The sequence below is a fragment of the Anomaloglossus baeobatrachus genome, chromosome 7 (assembly GCF_048569485.1).
Source record: "Anomaloglossus baeobatrachus isolate aAnoBae1 chromosome 7, aAnoBae1.hap1, whole genome shotgun sequence".
NCBI classification, from domain to species: domain Eukaryota; kingdom Metazoa; phylum Chordata; class Amphibia; order Anura; family Aromobatidae; genus Anomaloglossus; species Anomaloglossus baeobatrachus.
In genome coordinates, this window is record NC_134359.1 from 91897310 (window position 1) to 91919164 (window position 21855).

Genomic DNA, 21855 nt, shown 5'->3' on the forward strand with positions numbered 1-21855 from the left:
TAGGCGTCCGCGAGTTCCTGAGCAGAGGGCAGTCCAGCCATAGGGACGAAATGAGCCATTTTAGAGAACCGATCCACCACGACCCATATGACTGTGTGTCCGGAGGACAATGGCAAGTCCGTAATAAAGTCCATCGCTATGTGTTGCCACGGAACTGAGGGTATCGGCAGAGGCAGAAGACGGCCATATGGCAGGTGTTTGGGTGTCTTGTTCCTGGCACAAGAGGAGCAGGCAGAGACAAAAGCAGCGACGTCCGTGCGAAGGGATGGCCACCAGTAATGACGTACAATCGCACCCCATGTTCTCTTCTGACCAGCATGACCGGCTGTTTTCGAGGCATGACCCCAGTGTAACACTTTTTGCCTGTCAGTCTCAGAGACATAGGTCTTCCCGGGCGGTATCTGGGCCAGGGTGACAGGGGCCACCGGAATGATTTTGCTAGGACAGATGATGGGTTGGGTAGTCTCCTCCTCCTGCTCCATGGGCATGAAAGACCTGGACAAGGCATCAGCGCGTACATTCTTGTCCGCGGGTCGGAAATGGAGCTGGAAATCAAACCTGGCAAAGAATAAGGACCACCTGGCTTGCCTTGGGTTCAGTCGCTGAGCGGACCGCAGGTATTCCAGGTTCTTGTAGTCCGTGTAAATAATCACGGGGTACACTGCTCCTTCCAGAAGGTAGCGCCATTCCTCCAGAGCCAGTTTGACTGCCAAGAGCTCTCGGTCACCGATGGTGTAGTTGCGTTCAGGCGCTGAGAAGCTCTTGGAGAAGAATCCGCAAGTCACCATCTTCCCGGAGGAGGACTTCTGCATGAGCACTGCTCCGGCTCCTGAGGAGGAGGCATCCACCTCCAAGGTGAACTGGCGGTTTAACTCCGGACGGTGGAGTACAGGAGAGGAGGCAAATGCCCGCTTCAGAGAGCCAAACGCGGCGTCGGCCGCAGGTGACCAGTCCTTTGGATTAGCCTCCTTCTTGGTCAAAGCGGAGAGAGGAGCAGTCAGAGCAGAGACGTGAGGGATGAACTGGCGGTAGTAGTTGGCGAATCCCAGGAAGCGTTGGATTGCCTTCAGTCCAGAAGGAGGAGGCCAGTTGAGAATGGAGGAGACCCTCTTTGGATCCATCTGCAGTCCGGTATCAGAGATGATGTACCCCAGGAAGGGGAGAGAAGACTGCTCAAAGACACACTTCTCATACTTGGCGTACAGACGATTCTCTCTCAGTCTTTGTAGAACCAGCTGTACGTTCTCTCTGTGGGTCTGGAGGTCCGGAGAGAAGACAAGGATGTCATCCAGATACACTACCACACAGACGTAGAGAAGGTCCCGGAAAACGTCGTTCACCAGTTCTTGAATGACGGCTGGGGCGTTACACAGGCCGAAGGGCATCACACAGTATTCATAGTGCCCATCGCGCGTATTGAACGCGGTCTTCCATTCGTCCCCAGAGCGGATGCGTACCAGATTGTAAGCACCCCGAAGATCCAGCTTGGTGAACACACGAGCTCCTCTAAGCCGGTCAAACAATTCGGGGATGAGCGGCAGAGGGTACTTGTTTTTTACGGTGATTTGATTCAAACCCCGGTAGTCTATGCATGGGCGTAAGTCGCCCTCTTTCTTCTTGACGAAGAAGAAACCTGCTCCAGCAGGAGAGGAGGATCTCCGAATGAATCCCCTTGCCAGGCTCTCTGTGATGTAAGTAGACATGGCCCTTGTTTCGGCTGGAGACAATGGATATATCCGTCCTCGAGGTGGTGTTGTTCCTGGGAGCAGGTCGATGGCACAATCGTAAGCACGATGTGGCGGAAGTACCTCGGATTCCTTTTTATCAAAGACGTCTGCGAAGGACCAATAGGCCGAGGGCAGCCCCGGTAGGTTCTCTGGAACCGGAGGTCGTCGGATGGGTTGTATGGTCTTCAGGCACTTCTCATGGCACGAAGAGCCCCATCGGGTGATTTCGCCAGTGCCCCAGCTGACTGATGGTTTGTGTGTCCGCAACCAGGGAAGTCCCAGCAGGATTTGATGGGACATGTGTGGGAGGACGTAGAAAGCGATGTTCTCGGTGTGCAGGGCACCGATACGCAGTTCTACCGGCTTGGTGATCCAGGAGATGGTGTCAGAGAGGGGTCTCCCATCCACAGAGGCAATCACGAGGGGTTTGTCGAGTGGAGTAACAGGCACCTGGTACTTGTCCACCGTGGCCTGCTGGATGAAATTGCCTGCTGCCCCGGAATCGAGGTATGCCTCAGCCGTGAACCGCGTCTCTCCCGTTGTCACTTGCACTGTCCACGTAACCGGGTCTGAGAGAGTCCCAGCACCTAGGGTGGCCTCTCCTACCAACCCTAGGCTTTGGAGTTTCCCGGCCTCTCTGGACAGGAGCGTAGCAGGTGTGTGCCCTCTCCGCAGTAAAAGCAGAGGCCCTTGGCGAGCCGCTCAGCTCGACGTTGTTCAGACTGCCTCACTCTGTCGATCTGCATGGGCTCGTGGACGGGGGCCCCAGCTGTCGATGACTGAAGTACGGCGGGCTTCTGCGGAGGAGAGGAATGCCGTACCGGACGTCTCTCACGGGACACTTCCTTGGATCGCTCCTGAAAGCGAATGTCCACTCGAGTCGCTAGGGCGATCAGGGCATCCAGGGTGGTCGGTACGTCACGACCCGCCAGCTCATCTTTAATTCGCCCCGAGAGTCCTTCCCAGAAGGCGGCGGTTAGGGCCTCGTTGTTCCACCCGAGTTCCGAAGCCAAGGTGCGAAACCGGATTGCGTATTGACCCACCGTCAGAGTCCCCTGACGTAACCGGAGAAGAGACGAAGCAGACGCGGAGGCGCGTCCGGGCTCATCAAAGGTGCCACGGAATGCCTGCAGGAACTCCTGGATGTTCGTGGTCACAGGATCCCCCTTCTCCCACAAGGGGTTCATCCACGCCAGTGCCTCACCCTCTAGATGGGACATGATGAAGGCGACCTTGGCTTGGTCGGAGGCAAACAAATGCGGCAGCTGCGTGAAATGGAGGGAGCATTGGTTTAAGAATCCCCTGCAGGTCTTGGGGTCTCCGGCGTACCGGGGTGGTGAGGCCAAACGAAGTCTGGAAGAATCTGAAGATGTCGCCACGGGAGCTGAAGCCGTGGATTGACTAGTGGAAGCCCGGGATGTTGAAGACGTAACTGCCGCTTGTAGCGTGTTCAGGCGGGCGTCCACAGAAGACATGAATTGCAGCATGCGGGTCTGAGTCTCACGCTGGCGTTGGAGTTCCTCCTGTACGGCTGCTAGTGCTGCAGCGGGATCCATGGCCTGATCTTACTGTCAGGGCCAGGTGGACGGGCAGACCCAGGAGGTGGATCCACTGGGCCAAACTCCTAGATGGTGGTAAGGGGTCCGGTAGCTGGAGCCCTATAGGCAGCAGAACAGTCCGTGCACACGAGTATAACGGAGAAGTCCCTGGGACCACGGAGTCACTGGTGGTAGTCCGGGTGACGCAGCTCAGGTTCGGAAGCCGAGAAGATGTCAGGCGGGGTCCGGAACCTTTGGAATGAGATGACGGGTCACCGCAGGGATCCGAGATGGTACGGACTGTCAAGATGGCAGATGGACAGCGTTCGGGGTTCGGGATTCGGCAGGACCGGATGGCGAGGCAGGCACGGCTCTACAAGAGAGATAGGTGAGTATATCACAGAGACACCAGGAGACCTGACTCCTAGCTTAAGAAACACGAAGATCAGGCCCCGCCCCCTTGGACATTAAACCCCTTTATACCCTGTACCTGTTTGCGTCATTTCCTGTTAGTGGACGCTGGCCCTTTAAGAAAGGGTCAATGACCGCGCGCGCGCCCTAATGCGCATGCGCGCGGCCCGAGTGCCATAAGCCAGAGCAAGAAGCTGCGAGGAGGAAGCAGCAGGGCCGGGCTGGGGCTGAGAAGCCGACGGGCGCCGGGAGCGGGGACCAGGACGCTGGGGACGCGCCGGCAAAGGGTGCTGGAGAGCGGGGAGCGGCGGTGACCGGACCGAGGAACCGGGAAGCGAGGCAGGGGAGCCGGGGAGCGTGACAGGTGAGCCGGAGGGCAGCGCAGGGGACCCGGGGAGCGTGACAGGATCTTAAAATATGAGATGGCATCCGCAATCTTTTTTGGCCAAAATAGTGCTCCTTCCCTATCGAGCCTTGTCTGGTGCACAAACAGTAGTTTTCTACCACACAAGGGGGTATCTCTGTACTCACGAGAAATTGCAAAACAAACTGTATGATCTATTTTCTCCTGTTACCCTTGTAAAAATGAAAAATTTGGGGTTAAAGCAACATTTTTGTGGTAAAAATGTATCTACTCATTTTCACGGCTCAGCGTTATAGAATTGTGGGAGGTACCCGTGGGTTGAAGATACTCAGCACACATCTAACTATATTCCTTGAGGGGTGTAGTTTCCAAAATGGGGTCAATTGTAGGGGGTTTCCACTATTAAGGCACATCAGGGGCTCTGAAAATGCTACATGTTGTTTGCTATCTATTCCAACCAGTTTTGTGCTCCAAAATTAAAATTGTGCTCTTTCCCTTCGGAGCACTGCCGTGTGCCCAAAGAGTAGTTTTCCACCACATATAGGGTATCAAGGAGAAATTGCACAACAAATTATATCGTCCATTTTTTCCTGATACCCTTGTGAAACTTCAAAATTTGGGGCTAAAGCAAATTTTTGTGGGAAAAAGTAACATTTTCATTTTTTCCGTCTGTATTGCTTTAATTCTTGTGAAGCACCTAAATGGTTAATACACTATATGGTTTTGAGCACTTTGGGGGGTGCAGTTTTAGAATGGTGTCACAGCCAGCACTGAGAGTTAAGGGGGCTTTACACGCTGCGACATCGCTAATGCGGAGTCGTTGGGGTCACGGAATTTGTGACGCACATCCGGCCGCATTAGCGATGTTGCTGCGTGTGACACCGATGAGCGATTTTGCATCGTTGCAAAAACGTGCAAAATTGCTCATCGGTGACATGGGGGTCCATTCTCGATTATCGTTACTGCAGCAGTAACGATGTAGTTCGTCGCTCCTGCGGCAGCACACATCGCTATGTGTGACGCCGCAGGAACGAGGAACCTCTCCTTATCTGCCTCCCGGCCGCTATGAGGAAGGAAGGAGGTGGGCGGGATGTTCCGGCCACTCATCTCTGCCCCTCCGCTTCTATTGGGCGGCCGCTCAGTGACGTCGCTGTGACGCCGCACGGACCGCCCCCTTAGAAAGGAGGCGGTTCGCCGGTCACAGCGACGTCGCCGGGCAGGTAAGTATGTGTGACGGGTCTGCGCGATGTTGTGCAGCACGGGCAGCGATTTGCCCGTGTCGCACAACAGATGGGGGCGGGTACCCACGCTAGCGATATCGGGACCGATATCGCAGCGTGTAAAGTAGCCTTTAGACCAGATTATGAGCATGGGGAGCAGTGAATATTCATTCTCTTTAATAGTTGGCAAACGTGATCATCCAGCTGCCGGCTTCCTGTAGTAACTGGCCAATCACGTGTGTACATTATTAAAGGGAACCTGTTAGGTGCAATATGCACCCATAACCACGTGCGCTGTGCATCCATCCTCCGTTGGCTGCCATGAAGAGTGAAGAATGTGCGGCGAAGCTGCGCATACATTAGCACGTTAGTATGCCCACAGGAACACTATAGGGTAAGCTCGGCTCAACTGCAAGGCCTGGTGCTCAGAAGAAAAAGTTGTATCAATATAGCAAAAAATTCTGGAACACAGTCGAGAAAAGGTATCATGGATTGCTTTGTGTATCTTGAATTTTTTATTGAAAATAAATTCAATATGTGACAATCAATATATGGAAAAAAAAAATTCAGAAACAAAATTGGTCCGACGTTTTGGCTCGATATAGAGCCTTCATCAGGGATATACCGTATATGCACTAAACGGAAGAAAATACAATTGTCAAAAATTATTGTGACATCACAACGTGTATTCACACTTATACAAAGATGTCCAAGGTGATCAATAGCATAACATAATAATGAGCATACAAAATGAAATAACCATCGCAATATACTAAATATATATACAGTGGAATACCACCCATAGAAAATAATCATTCTATAGAGCAAAGTCCGTATCATGACACATCGGTACTAAGAAAATAAGAAGAGTGAAACAGATGGACTAAGACGCAGAGAAGGAATGGTGTGGTGAAAAGGGTAAGTGACGTACCAGATGAGCGGGTATGGTGGTATTCTTCCACTGTATACAATTGTTTGAAAATAGGTGATTTTTATATACTTTTGATCGTGGAGCTCAGTAAAAATAATGAAAACATTTTGTCACGTACAATTTTCACAAACACTGACTCCATTGGCTTGCTTTGCACCCTACTTCGACAACTATGCGTTACCTTTGGTGGATGATTTTGGTGTCAATAGATTGGTTAGAAACTAATGAACGCTGTGCTGCGATTGGCTACTGTGGGCAGAAAAGACTCAACTTTAAAAATAAGGAAATTACATAACCGGACTTTCCATCAGCGATTTGCCCTGTGCCTCGAGGTCTAGGAATCCCTTCACCTCCAGAGAAACCTGAAGATACACCTGATTCAGAACATGAATAGCAGGATTCTAATTAAAGGGGGCTTTACATGCAACGACATCGCTAACGAGATGTCGTTGGGGTCACGGAATTCGTGGTGCACATCCGGCCTCTTTAGCGACGTCGTTGCATGTGAAACGCATGAACGACCGTTAACAATCAAAACTCATCTTATCGTTGATCGTTGACACGTCGTTCAAATCCCAAATATCGTTGCTGTTGCAGGACGCAGGTTGTTTGTCGTTCCTGCGGCAGCACACATCGCTACGTGTGACACCGCAGGAACAACAAAAACACCGTACCTGCGTCCTCCAGCAACGATGTGGGTGTATCTTACCTTTGGCTGCTCTCCGCCCCTCTGCTTCTATTGGACGGCTGCAGTGTGACGTCGCTGTGACGCCTCACGCCGCACTAACCGCCCCCTTAGAAAGGAGGCGGTTCGCCGGTCACAGCGACATCGCTAGGCAGGTAAGTCCGTGTGATGGGTCCTAGCGAGGTTGTGCATCACGGGCAGCGATTTGCCCATGACGCACAACTGACGGGGGTGGGTGCCTTCACCAACGACATCGAAAAAAACAAAAACTCTGTCACACAGCACACACACAGGATAAGACAATAAGAGATTCAGGAAGAAAACAAGAGCAGGAAAGAAGTACAAAACAACAGGGGTACGCTCCACAACTGCTCCAAGAAAAAAGTACAACTAAGCACAACTTTCATCAGAGAGAGTCTGGGACACTACACGTTACAGACCAAGATAGAATCACTTATAGCTGGCATGGGTAGAAGGATTCCAACAGTATAAATAGGAGGGGAGCAGATGTGATAGGTCTCCCCACAACATACGATTAAAAGAGCAAGCAGATTAGCATAGCCTACCTATGAATCAGCACACAGCAGGTCAATGCCCGAGTCTACCTGTGTTGATCCCAGACACCAGAGGAACCATCGGGCGGAGTGTCAGAATCCACAATCTGAACAGAGTCCAATGCAGCCAAGACAGTAGTTGAAGTTTGTGAAAAACTCCCTGTGACAGGGGCTTGGACTTGCCTAAACATTCTACAGAACGTTTAGGTTCTAGGCTAAAGGAAAAGAACCTGCTAGCTCCTAGAACCTGTTTTTCATGGTACAGAAGCAGAAAAAGGATTTCCTTCCATACTTTTCTCAAATCGGTGCTCTTGTGTATACCAGTGATATTCCTGGGCTGATGGAAACATTTTACATTGAGTACAATGTGAGCGAGTGGAGACTCTTTATTGATTTATGCAAACAAAGTATGAAATCTGCTTCTGCACAATGGCAGCGAGTATGCTTCAGTGCCTGTAGGACATTCTGTGCACTTGAAAGAAAGCTCTAAGAATTTAGACTTTATTCCTAAAAACGTAACTACAATTATTAAAGATGGTCAATATGTGGTGATCTGAAAGCTCTCTCTTTGCTCCTTAGGCAGCAAGGAGGATACATAAAGTACCCATGCATATGTGTGAATGGGACAGCTGGGATAGGACTCATCACTGGAGCCAAAACTGTTGGCCAACAAGAAAATCTTTGTAACCTTAACTCAAGAACATAGTTGTAGAACGTTTAGTTAATCCCACTTTAGTTCTCCTGCCTCCACTCCAGATTAAGCTTGGACTGATGAAGCAGTTTGTGAAAACTCCACCGAAAGAAGGAGAGACCTCTAAGTACCTGTATACCAAGTTTCAGGGACTATCCAAAGCAAAACTGATGGAAGACATTTTTTGTGGGCCCAGACATTCGTAAACTCATGAAAGACGGCATGTTCAAAACAAAAATGAGGGCTGTTGAGAAAAGAGCTTGGGATTCTTTTAAAGAAGTCCTGAAGAAATTTATAGGTAACAACAAAGATCCAAAATGTAAGTCCATGAAAGAGAACCTGCTGAAACATTTCAAAGCCTTGGGTTGTCTGATGAATTTGAAGTTACATTTTTTACATTCCCATTTTTACGACTTTCCTAAAAACCTTGGTGTAGTTAGTGAAGAGCAAGGAGAAAGATTTCATCAGGAAATCAACGAAATGGGATGACGAAACCAAGGTAGATGGAACGTGAACATGATGGGGGATGACTGCTGGATGCTTTACAAAGAAGATCCACAGCCTTCTATAAGAGAAAATGGATCAAGAGAAGAGGAAAAGGCGCAAGAATTCATTTATAATAAAGTTGCAGAATTAACGTTCGTTACATTTTTATGTATAATATTGTGTACATTTGGAGCTACAATAAAGATTTTTATTGTTCATCTCGCTTGTGTGTAATATCACGGGCATTGTGTGCAAAATCCATACGAGGTGGTTAAAAATAGACTTTGTTTTTTTGGGGGTTTTTTTGTTTTTTTTTTTTAAATCAGGGCATAAGAAAACATAAGAATTAGTCATTGGATTTGAAAAAAATTGTCATAAACCCAAATTTTGTATACCTGTGTTATCAGACAAGGAAGGTATTGAAAGATATTTACTGTGTGAATATGAGAGGTAAAAAAAAGTAACAGCACTCCACAATAGTTGAACAATGTAATAATAGCTGCAATTTGTACTCATACCCTAGACACGGCAGATCGGATGCTTACAATGAAATATTTGCAACATAACAAGAATTAATTACGAATTCAAATCCATAATTATTTTTCAGAATAAAGAGAAAATAAGAAACAAATTTAAATAATGAAAACAATATACAATGTGGTTGGGTTAATAGTTATATACCTCAAACTAGCACCATATATACTCCAGTTTACCACCTATAGAGGTTTTGGTTTGCATGCTGAATCATAGATTCCCCCAAAATTTGCAAATTATTGCATTCTTTCTGTCATTACAGTGTCTCAACTTTTTTAGATTTGAGGTCACCTATATCTATGTATATACACTCCTCATCATTGAAATTGCAACACCAACTAAGACACGCCATAAGGGTATTCAAATAGAAGAATTAGCAGATGTCACGAAGATTTGTAAATGTCCAAATTCCCAAGCATGTAGTTCTAATCTGTTTCACCTGAAGGAGCCTAAAAGCCAGGTTGAAAGCAATATTTTTTCAGCTACATGAAACCTCAAAAATCGGATCAACTCTGGTTAAAATGTCTGTTTGTCGACGTACCAGTTATCGCCACTTGTTGCAAACTGAGAGAAAGAAACCTTGTACTGAAAGACCTTGGTCTATAATTCCAGTGGATCCAATGGTTGGGAGATAATAATGAACCGGAATGATGGCAAGAGGTGCACTGAGGGGAAACTCTACACGGATGGATGTAGATATTTGAAGAATGGTCCATTCTGTACTGCAAGTGAAAGTGAATGTCACATTCCAAGTCTAAGGGCGGCTTTGCACACTACGATATCGCAGGTGCGATGTCGGTGGGGTCAAATTGAAAGTGACGCACATCCGGCATCACTTGCGATGTTGTAGTGTGTAAATCCTAGATGATACAATTAACGAGCGCAAAATCGTCGTTATCGTATCATCGGTGTATTCTTCCGACATTTCCATAATGCCGGTGCCGCGACAGGTACGATGTAGTTCCTCGTTCCTGCGGCAGCATACATTGCTGTGTATGAAGCCGCAGGAGCGAGGAACATCTCCTACCTGTGTCACCGCGGCTCCTGTCGGCTATGCGGAAGGAAGGAGGTGGGCGGGATGTTTACATCCTGCTCATCTCCGCCCCTCCGCTTTGATTGGCCGCCTGCCGTGTGACGTCGCTATCACGCCGCACGACCCACCCCCTTAGGAAGGAGGCGAGTCGCCGGCCAGAGCGACGGTCGCAGGGCAGGTGAGTGCATGTGAAGCTGGCGTAGCGATAATGTTCGCTACGCCAGCTATCACAAGATATCGTACCTGCGACGGGGGCGGGGACTATCGCACTCGACATCGCAGCATCGGATTGCGATGTCGTAATGTGCAAAGCCCACCTAAGATGTTAGTGTCTACACAAACTATCCGAAGGGGTGTCCACAGCATTGGGTTATGACCCAAATGTCCAGCTACAGTTGCTCTATTGACCTCACATCCCTACCAAAGGCAATCATGGTGCAGAGCAAAATTGTAGTGGAGCCTGAAATGGTGGTCTGTCCAATTCAGCAATGAGTTCCCCTTCTGTCTTGGACAAAATGATAGCTGGAGATTGGTCAATAGACCACATGTAGGATGTCATGAAGAGGCCTTCACGAGGGAAAGTCACACAAGTCCTACTGCCAGGTTTATGTTGTAGGAAAGCATAATGTACATTATCTGGGCCCATCTTTATTCCAGGTACACTAACAGCTCAGAGTTACATTGGTTTGGTTGTGGAACCCAGGTATGGCCATTTCTCCAAAGTGTCCCAGGAGCTGCTTTTCAACAAATCAACACCAGGACACATGTTGCTCTTGTTACTATGAGCAGCCTGTATAGCCTGAATGTGCTACTATGGCCTTCAGTGATTCAGATCTGGTCTCCCACTGAGCACATCTGTTCTGTGTATTTGCCACTAAGCATCGGAGGATCGATGCCTAGGGAGGCAGGTTGCAGGGAGTGGCGCCTGGATCAAGATTAAAAAAAAAAAAATAATTAAATCTCCCCTTCTCAAACTTTTTAACGAAATTGGCATCTTTTTAGAGGAGAGAGGGGGAGCACCATATTCATTTGTATTTGCATCTTTAACACGTGAATAAAAGTTAACCTCTGAGTACGCCTCCATGTCCAGGGTCAGTGGAGTTCCAATCAGCTCCTTGCCCTGACATTCAGCTGTGTGTTCACGCTCCAGATGTTTCGGCAGCGCAATGATGTTTCCTCATCATGCTGCAGAAGTGATGGCAGCTCTCCGTAGAGCAGGAGAAGGCAAAGCCTGGAGCAGGTAAGCTCTTATAAGGTTGAAGATACGAAAGGGGCAGCCCGAGGGGGGGGTTCGGTATGGAGAATAGGGGTAGGATGTGCAGAATGCAAAATGAGGGAGCTTGGTATGGAGAATGGGGAGGCGCCTTATGGAGAGTGCGGGGCTCTGTATAGAAAATGGGGGGGCTCGGTATGGAGAATGGGAGTGCGCAGTATGCAGAATGGGGGTCTTGGTATGGAGAATGGAGGGATGTGCAGAATGGAAAATGAGGGGGTTCGATATGGAGAAAGGACAGGTGCAGCATGGAGAATGGGGGGCTCGGTCGGTATACAGAATGGGGAGGCACACTATGGAAAATGAGGGCTCGGTATGGAGGAAGGAGGGGCGCAATATGGAGAATGGCATGGTAAGGGCATGGTATAAAGAATAGTGTAGCATAGAAGGGGCACGATATTGAGAATGGGGTAGCATTGGAGGGGCACGGTATGAAGAAGGGGTAGCATGGGTGGAGCACAGTATGGAGTAGTATGAGAGGGGCCCTGTACAGAGAATGGGGTAGCATGGGAAAGGCACGGTATGGAGAAGGTTTAGCATGGGAGGGGCACGATATCGAGAATGTGCTAGCCTGTTAAGGGCATGGTATGGATACTAGGGGCATGCACAGAATGGAAAATGAGGGGGCTCAGTATGGAGAATGGGGGGGATTCAGTATGGAGAATGGGGTGTCACACGGAGTTTTGTACAAACTTGGCCGACTATCATTGTGGCATTGGACTCTGTTGAGATTGCAGATTCTGACATTCCACATAATGGTTTCTCTGGTGTCTGGGATCAACACTGGCAGACTTAGGTATTGATCTACTGTGAACTGATTCAGAGGCAGGCTAGCAACAGTTAATCTCTGCTAGTCTGCTTGCTCCTTTAATCACATATTGTGCAGAGACCTATCACATTTGCTCCCCTCCTATCTCTACTGTTGGAATCCTTCTACCCATGCCAGCTATAGTTTATTCTATGTTGGTTAGTGAGGTATGATGTCCCAGACTCTCTCTTAGGTGTGCTTATTGCTTGGAGCAGTTGTGGAGTTGATCCCTGTTGTTTTCGACTTCCTTCCTGCTCTTGTTTTCCTCCTGAATTTCTTATTGTCTTATCCAGTGAGTGTGCGCGCTGTATGACAGAGTTTTGTTTTTTCCCTTGTCTGTCTTGTTCTGTGGTTTCAACACACTCCTGTCCCATCCCTCCCTGAGAGGAGGGGGAGGGGGATCTAGATGAGAAGTGGTTAGGAACAGGGCCAGGAAGGAGACTCAAGCCTCTAAACCATTAGGAGTGTCCCTGAGGTTAGAGATATCACAGGGTCCCCTAGCTTGTGGAACAGCATAAGAGCCCCGGTTTCCACCTATTCCAAAGCCATCGTGACAGGGGGTTTGGTATGGAGAATGAGGAGGCACAGTAAGGAGAATGGGGGACTCAGTATGGAAAATGGGGTAGCATGGGGGTATGGTGTAGAGCATGGGGTAGCAAAAAATGGGCACGGAATGGAGAATAAAGTAGCATAGGAGGAGCACAGTATTGAGAATCGATTAGCATAGAAAAGCATTGTTCTCAACATCACATATGCACACTAGACTGTGCACTGCTGATAATAATGATATTCAAAAGTGGTCTTTCACCCCCTAAATGCCCATTAATCTGCATCCACATTTATATAGGGGATGTAGCTCAGGCATATACACTTTTGCAAACTTTAAAAGTAAAAAAAAATCTTATTTAACGGGGACAGAGTTTTGCATAATTCGCCAGCTGTCATGGCAGAGTCAGGCTCTGTTCACGTTGCAGATTTTGACACTCCATCCGACCTGCTGTGTGCTTAGTCATAGTCACCCTTGCAAGAGTTAACCTCTGCTAGCCTGCTTGTTAGGCTCCTTTGATCACATGTTGTGAGGAAGCCAATCACATCTGCTTCTTTCATATTTAATCTTGAGGAAATCTACCTATGGCAGCTATAAGATATACTGTGTTAGTCTGTGTCTTTTTGGGGTCCCAGACTATCTTTGCTTTTTGCCAGTAGTGGTTGTGGAGTTTACCTGTCATTTTGTTTCCTCCCTGCTCTTATTTTCCTCTTTATCTTTTACTGTCTTATACCTCTGTGAGTGCACGCTGTGTGACAGAGTTTTGGTTTTCCCTGTCTGTCTATTTTTGTGGGTTTAATCTCACTCTTGTCCCAGACCCCTGGGGGAGGGTGTATCAGATCAGGGCTGCTCAAGAGCAGGGCCAGGAAAAAGACTCAGGCATCCCCACCTTTAGGGGTATCACTGAGACTAGGGATAGCATAGGGCCCCTAGCCTGGGGATCAACTTAGGAGCCCCGGTTTCCTGCTATCCCCATAGTCATCATGACAGGATGTCCACTTTACCTTCATTTTGACAGGTTTATCTGCCAGACCTGCTAGTGCAGTCTTCTTCACAGACTGCACAACTCTCCAGTACATAAAATAGCTGCTAATGGAGGAGCATGTGATCAGATCAGTCAATCTACCTCACATGGGAGAGCTGCTTGTCAATTGGAGGAGGCTTTAGGGTAGATCTAGTCACCTTCTCCTCAGGAGTCATTTTATGGACTGGAGAGCTGTGAAGTCTGTGAAGAAATCTGCACTAACAAATCTAGAAGACAAACCTGTATATATTTACACAAAATCATTTCCCAAACATATCTGATAAAATAAAGATAAAGTGGCCAAGAACAAAAATTTGAATTTCATTTGTTATATCCTCCATTACTCTATTTTACTTGATGAAAGTGCTGTTTTAACTACCTAGTTCATGCTGTTATCAGCTGCTGTGAATTGCAGTGATAGCAATAATCCATACTCAGGCTCTATTTATAAAGAAAACTTCCCTGTCTGAGAATGAAGGAGGACAGTAAAGAAGCTCACAGAGAGGAGTTTGTAGCTAGTGGTTACATACAGATTCTTGCTACAGCTGCAGTTCAAAGCAGCTTATGAATGTGCAGGTAAAACAGCACTTTCAACATGATGTTTGAGAAGGAAGCAAAATAAAGTAATGGAGAATATTAGATTTATAGGGAAATTAAAAAATTGCAAATGCCATAGTTTACATTAGCAATCTTTTACTTTATAATTCTTGTTAGAGAAGTTACTGAAATAAAAATCTACTGAGAAGAGTAATCTAAATGTGAAACAAAGCTTCAAATGTGTCACGGTAGTGACTGGGAAGTATGGTGCACAACATGATACGCAACAAAACAAGGAGTACACCGGGGACACTATAACAACGGTGGGCCCTAGTGCTAGTGAGGGAGAAGATAGGACACCTCCTTCACTCACCTGCAGCTGTACCCTACATTCCTAGCCAGTCCCTATACAGGTTCTGAACCTGTTGCCAAACAGGATACCTGAGACCCTGGCAGACCTTGTAATAGCCCTGGCTAGTGAGTTGGCAGGTGAGGGGTGCTAGCCCCACCGCTACACTAATTACACACCAGGGGAAGGCAAGATATACAGGGGAAACAACAACAGACAGATGTAGTCAACAACAGGACTGTGCCTACACAGAAACTTGCAGAGAGGGCTCCACCAGCTCCTTCCACCTCCAGGTCGAGCCTCCAAATGAATGAGAATAATCGGCACCCTCTACAGGAAGCAGAGAGTATATATAGGGACTGGGAGTGGTCCAAACCGGAAACACCTGAGAATTTCATGAGAATGCTTGCTGGTAAGAAATACTGATATTAACTGACTCTTCACCAAAGGAAAGGGAATACATTTAATCTGTAGAGTCTCACAAGGCAAAGAGACTCTGTCCCAGAACCTGTCACTAGTCTCTTACTACAGAGAGACGACCGTGACAGAATGGCAGTTTTTTTTTTATCCTAAAATCAATTTTAAGCAAGCTACACAGTGACATAAGGGACCAAACCCTCATAACAGTAACACCAGCACTGTACCTGTAACTGAGAAAATAACTTTTAATTCATATGGAAATGAAGGAGCTTTAGTGCACTTTCGACATAGCCAAGAGCTCGTTGCATCATTATGTCTCCTCATTTTGCATGTTGCTTTTCAGAGACGATGTGTGTGCACATGCACACTGACACTGCCTGTGCCCAACCATGCCCAGCCGTGCCCTTATATAGTGGCTGTTTGCACATTCTTCTCCATGAATCCTCTGCGCTGATCCTGCTCCCTACACTGATACATCCGAAAGTGTAACAAGTGACATCAGCAGAGAGGAGACAAAAAGGAGAACGTGTCAGGCTACTGTTTAGACCCGCAACACACATTTGTTTTTTTTGTACGTGCGCGGTACGTATTTGCACGTACCGGAGACACGTACACACGGAGACCCATGTAATTCAATGGTAGATGGCACACGCACGTAAAATCACACGGAACGTGTGTCCGTGTCGTAAGTACGTGTGTGTGCTTTTCTACACTGACGACATGTCCGTTTTTTACTGGCAACACGCAGGCACAGACCCGCTTTAGTCTATGGGTCCGTGCCTGCACAGACCGCACACGGAGTATGTCCGTGTTCAGCACGTATCGTCCGTGTCCCTTTTTCATCACAAAATCTGCAACACTTGTTTCCAATCTATCAGGTCAATAGAAAGCAAACAACAACACCAGGATCTCATGATGAATGATTAAAATCGTTAATTGAGTAAGAATGCGGGCCTTTAAAAACGGACAGCACACGTACGTATTTTTTGTCAATACAGACATTCCACACGCACACACGGCTCACATACACCATCACACGGATGCCATACATACCGGAGAAACGCTCCTAAAAAACGGAACACGGACCCGAAAAACGGACCGTAAGACATATACGGTTTTTTTTGCGGAAGTGTGTTTTAGGCCTTAAAGTGTGAGGTCAAGTTAAGGCAGTGTCAGTGCACACACAATCCGGCTCACTTTAGGCAAGGGAAGCTAGTGCAGTCATACAGAAGCAGGGGAAGCAAAATGAGGGGGGTGCAATTGTGCACAGAGCTCTTAGCCATACTAAGGGTGCACTGAAGTCCCCTCATTTGCATTTTCATTAAAATATATCTTCTCAGGCGCTGTCCAGTAACAGGTACAGACGGCGTTAGTGTGATTTTTATGGGGGGGGGGGCAAGTTCCCTCTGTCACTCTATAGCTAATTAAAAATGCATTTTGGGGATTTCAAACTGCCTTTAATGTTGATGGTTTATTAACTCCCGACAAATACTCAAGACAATTTTCACTCCTAAATTCTGCAGATATAAAAAGTAATAATAATCTGATCACCTACTTCAAATATTATCTGAAATGTATGAAATGTAAACCGATGCTTGCAATGTTTATAAAATAGAGACATGTGGAAACATTTTTTTCATGTATCTTTTCTTCCTTTTTTAGATATATTCTGAAAAGTTTAAATCACCCAATAAAATACACATAACAATGTTATTATTATGAACGAAAAGCAGCCAAAATATTTTCAGATCCCAAAAGAGAACAATGCATTAATTATATCTGCAGAGTACAAACTCAAAATATCTATAAAAAAAAATCCCATCAAATATTTATTAATTATCTTTATAGCTCGTTGTCTTTTCAATTTGCAGAAGAAAATATTGTAAAAGCAGTAAATCCTTCATTATTTTGTATTACTGACTACACCACTATTTGTACACAAAACAAATCTAGTTACAACCATCTGTGAACAGATCTGATGTCATGTACAGAATAAAGAACTTTTCTATACCAAGAAGAAGGCATTAAAAGAACAACACACACAACCCTACCTGAGTAAAGTGCCTGGGCTCCTGCAGTGATGCCACCAGCACAGGTGCTATAATACAGCCTGCCAGTCTCCTCCTCCAGTCCAGCCTCCAGTCATTACAGTGGAGTGATTGCTAGATTTAGGACTGTGCATCACAAAGGACTCACCGCATTAGGGAAAATGGAAGTGTCCTTGAGAATTATACTTACGTCTTTTTTTATGTAAGCAGGGCATGTTTTTCTGCAGATATGGCACTATTTCTATGACTACTGAAATCGTAATTTTATGATACATTGCAGATGGTGATGTCTAAACTCTGGGGAACATGTATCTTCATGTACGAAAGCATTGGAGATGGACATAAAAAGAGGACAATGCTAAAATACTGACCAAATCCTGAATGTGTTATCATGGCCTTAGGGTGAAGGTGCTATATGCCAAAAAGGTCAGGGCTATGTGCACACAGTGCGGTTTTTTTTATGTGCTTTTAAGAAATCTGCACCAAGATCTGCATGCCTATCCTGAAGCCTGGTGCTGGAGAAGAGAAGCGAGGTTAAGGCTATGTGCCCACGTAGCGTATTTTCATGCAGTTACGCTGCGATCTGCACCCTGCGTCCTGCATCCCCAGCACAATCCAATCTATGAAGATTGTGCCTAATCCATGCCCACGTGGCGTATTAGAACGCAGCGCTTCGGCTACTGCCGGAGCGCTGCGTTCTAAGAAGTGACATGTCACTTCTTTCGTGCGCTCTGCCTGCAGCCCCCGCTCTGTCTATGGGAGGGGCTGCATTCAGAGCGCATGAAATCGGCTTTTCAATACGCACTGTTTCTGCAGTGATTTGAAGCGCACGTGTGTTGTTCAAATCGCTGCAGAAATTTCTGCAGGGACAGAACGCAACGTGGGCACATAGCCTAAAGGGAACCGGTCATCAGATTTGGTGACTATAAGCTGCGGCCACCACCAGTGGGCTCTGATCTACAGCATTGTAACATGCTGTATATAAGAGCCCAGGCCGCTGTATAGAACATAAAAAAAACTTTATAATACTCACCTAAAGGGCGGTGCAGAGTAAACTTATAGCTACAGGATTAAACTATTTGGGGATTTATAGGTTCATTACCTCCTCCATGCTGCCCCCTTTCATATTGGGCCCCCTCTTAATACTGTTCCCCCACACTGTGTCCCCTCATACTGCCCAACAGGGCCGGATTTAGGAGGTGGGTGGCCCAGGGCCCATTTTGGATTGAGTCCCATCTTTCAAGGTGTTGTAATATGTAACACAAAATGAAACGAATGCAAGTTTATTTACAAAAATCATTTACGGAGATTAATTCAGGTAAAATCATTCATTTTTTTACAATCTAGGCACTTTCCTTGATTTTCGTGCTGCAAAATCACTAACGATTTATTATTATTATTATTTATTATATGTCAATATATGTCACTAAAGTCCAATTCCCGCAGTATATCTTTACTCAACGCTCATGATTGTCAAATTTACAAGTCACTCCTGCTTCATGGATGTCCTTTCACCCTGTAATCCACATCTACATTTCAAAGTCTGAACATCTTGAAATCCCATAAAAACATATGAGTCGGTACCCTCCCCTTTCATTGTATAGTTATGTCCCCCTTCCTGGGCCACATCCTGGTAAACATGTCCCCCATCCTGATATATATTTCCTACATACTGTTATATTTGTCCCCATCATGGCCCCTTCCTGGTAAATGTCCTACATCCTGGTAAATGTCCTCCATCCTGGTAAATGTACCCCATCCTGGCATGTTCCCCCATGCTGGTAAATGTACCCCATTCTAGCATATTCCCCCATGCTGGTAAATGACCCCATCCTGGTAAATGTCCCCCTTCCTGGTAAATGTACCCCATCCTGGCATGTTCCCCCATGCTGGTAAATGTACCCCATTCTGGCATATTCCCCCATGCTGGTAAATGTACCCCATCCTGGCATGTTCCCCCATGCTGGTAAATGTACCCCATTCTGGCATATTCCCCCATGCTGGTAAATGTACCCCATCCTGGCATGTTCCCCCATGCTGGTAAATGTACCCCATTCTGGCATATTCCCCCATGCTGGTAAATGTACCCCATCATGGCATGTTCCCCCATCCTGGTAAATATCCCCCTTCCTGGTAAATGTACCCCATCCTGGTAAATGTCCCTCTTCCTGGTAAATGTACCCCATCCTGACATGTTACCCCATTCTGGTAAATGTACCCCCATCCTGGAAAATGTACCCCCATCCTGGCATGTTTCCCTCATCCTGGCATATTTCCCACATCCTGGCATTTTTCCCCGCATCCTGCCATGTTTCCCGCATCCTGCCATGTTTCCCGCATCCTGCCATGTTTCCCGCATCCTGCCATGTTTCCCCCATACTGCCATGTTTCCCCCATACTGCCATGTTTCCCCCATGCTGCCATGTTTCCCCCATGCTGCCATGTTTCCCCCATGCTGCCATGTTTCCCCCCATCCTGCCGTGTTTTACCTCATCCTGCCATGTTTTCCCCATCCATCCTTGCATGTTTTCCCCCATCTTGCTTTTTTCCCCCATACTGCCATGTTTTCCCCCATCCTTGCATGTTTCCCCCATCCTTCCATGTTTCCCCCCATCCTTCCATGTTTCCCCCATGATGCAATTTCCCCCCCACCCTGACACAGCCGCTGCCGCACAGTTTAAAAAAAAACAAAAACTCACTTTCCAGCACCCACTCCAGTGCTGCGCGCCGCTTGGTCGAGTCCTTAGTTCCCGCGCAGCCACCATGTTCCCCCATGCTGGTAAATGTACCCCATTCTGGCATATTCCCCCATGCTGGTAAATATACCCCATCATGGCATGTTCCCCCATCCTGGTAAATATCCCCCTTCCTGGTAAATGTACCCCATCCTGGTAAATGTCCCTCTTCCTGGTAAATGTACCCCATCCTGACATGTTACCCCATTCTGGTAAATGTACCCCCATCCTGGAAAATGTACCCCCATCCTGGCATGTTTCCCTCATCCTGGCATATTTCCCGCATCCTGCCATGTTTCCCGCATCCTGCCATGTTTCCCGCATCCTGCCATGTTTCCCGCATCCTGCCATGTTTCCCGCATCCTGCCATGTTTCCCGCATCCTGCCATGTTTCCCGCATCCTGCCATGTTTCCCCCATGCTGCCATGTTTCCCCCATGCTGCCATGTTTCCCCCATGCTGCCATGTTTTCCCCCATCCTGCCGTGTTTTCCCTCATCCTGCCATGTTTTCCCCATCCATCCTTGCATGTTTTCCCCCATCTTGCTTTTTTCCCCCATACTGCCATGTTTTCCCCCATCCTTGCATGTTTCCCCCATCCTTCCATGTTTCCCCCATACTGCCATGTTTCCCCCATGATGCAATTTCCCCCCCACCCTGACACAGCCGCTGCCGCACAGTTTAAAAAAAAACAAAAACTCACTTTCCAGCACCCACTCCAGTGCTGCGCGCCGCTTGGTTGAGTCCTTAGTTCCCGCGCAGCCACCATGTTCCCCCATGCTGGTAAATGTACCCCATTCTGGCATATTCCCCCATGCTGGTAAATGTACCCCATCATGGCATGTTCCCCCATCCTGGTAAATATCCCCCTTCCTGGTAAATGTACCCCATACTGGTAAATGTCCCTCTTCCTGGTAAATGTACCCCATCCTGACATGTTACCCCATTCTGGTAAATGTACCCCCATCCTGGAAAATGTACCCCCATCCTGGCATGTTTCCCTCATCCTGGCATATTTCCCACATCCTGGCATTTTTCCCCGCATCCTGCCATGTTTCCCGCATCCTGCCATGTTTCCCGCATCCTGCCATGTTTCCTGCATCCTGCCATGTTTCCCCCATACTGCCATGTTTCCCCCATGCTGCCATGTTTCCCCCATGCTGCCATGTTTCCCCCATGCTGCCGTGTTTTCCCCCATCCTGCCGTGTTTTCCCTCATCCTGCCATGTTTTCCCCATCCATCCTTGCATGTTTTCCCCCATCTTGCTTTTTTCCCCCATACTGCCATGTTTTCCCCCATCCTTGCATGTTTCCCACATCCTTCCATGTTTCCCCCCATCCTTCCATGTTTCCCCCATACTGCCATGTTTCCCCCATGATGCAATTTCCCCCCCACCCTGACACAGCCGCTGCCGCACAGTTTAAAAAAAACCAAAAACTCACTTTCCAGCACCCACTCCAGTGCTGCGCGCCGCTTGGTCGAGTCCTTAGTTCCCGCGCAGCCACCAGTCGTCATTACGGCGGCGCTGCTTACTGACACTCCCATCGTCTCCTAGGCTACAGGCCTGCGGCCTAGGAGAGGAAGAGTGTCAGAACAAGGAGAAATGTCTCCTCTGGCTCTGCTGCAGCACAACTTTGAACTGCCGGCGCGATCACACTGGCAGTTCAAAGTCGCTAAATGAGGCAAAGGGTGCGTGCCATAGGTTTGCCATCACTGGCCTAGAAGCTTCTGTTGGCATCAGAGAAGGCTGCCGCATGCCATAAGCTAAGCATTAGGTACAGGTACTAAGGAAGTCTGGCTAGCCAGGTCAGTGGATGCTGACACAGGTGCCATGACTCTGCGCCAACCACTGAGATGTAGGACCGTAGCCAGGTCCCTACACTTTCAATTGTTTCTCTTTTGTTAAATGTTCCTTATCATTAGAAATGGGTCACAGTAAAGA

The 21855-nt window shown here is 47.5% G+C and overlaps 1 protein-coding gene across 2 annotated transcripts in view; it reads right to left on the reverse strand.

Annotated features, from left to right (window-relative positions):
- The window catches only part of TRPM8 (transient receptor potential cation channel subfamily M member 8), a 184002-nt gene that overhangs the window by 119316 nt on the left and 42831 nt on the right, over positions 1-21855 (reverse strand). The window contains exon 1 of one of the 2 annotated variants that reach the window (XM_075317473.1): positions 17184-17214. The exons of the other annotated variant lie outside the window; for it this stretch is intronic. The gene's annotated coding sequence lies outside the window, so the exon portion shown is untranslated. Of the gene's footprint in view, positions 1-17183; positions 17215-21855 lie in introns of those variants that run through there. 2 annotated transcript variants of the gene reach the window in all.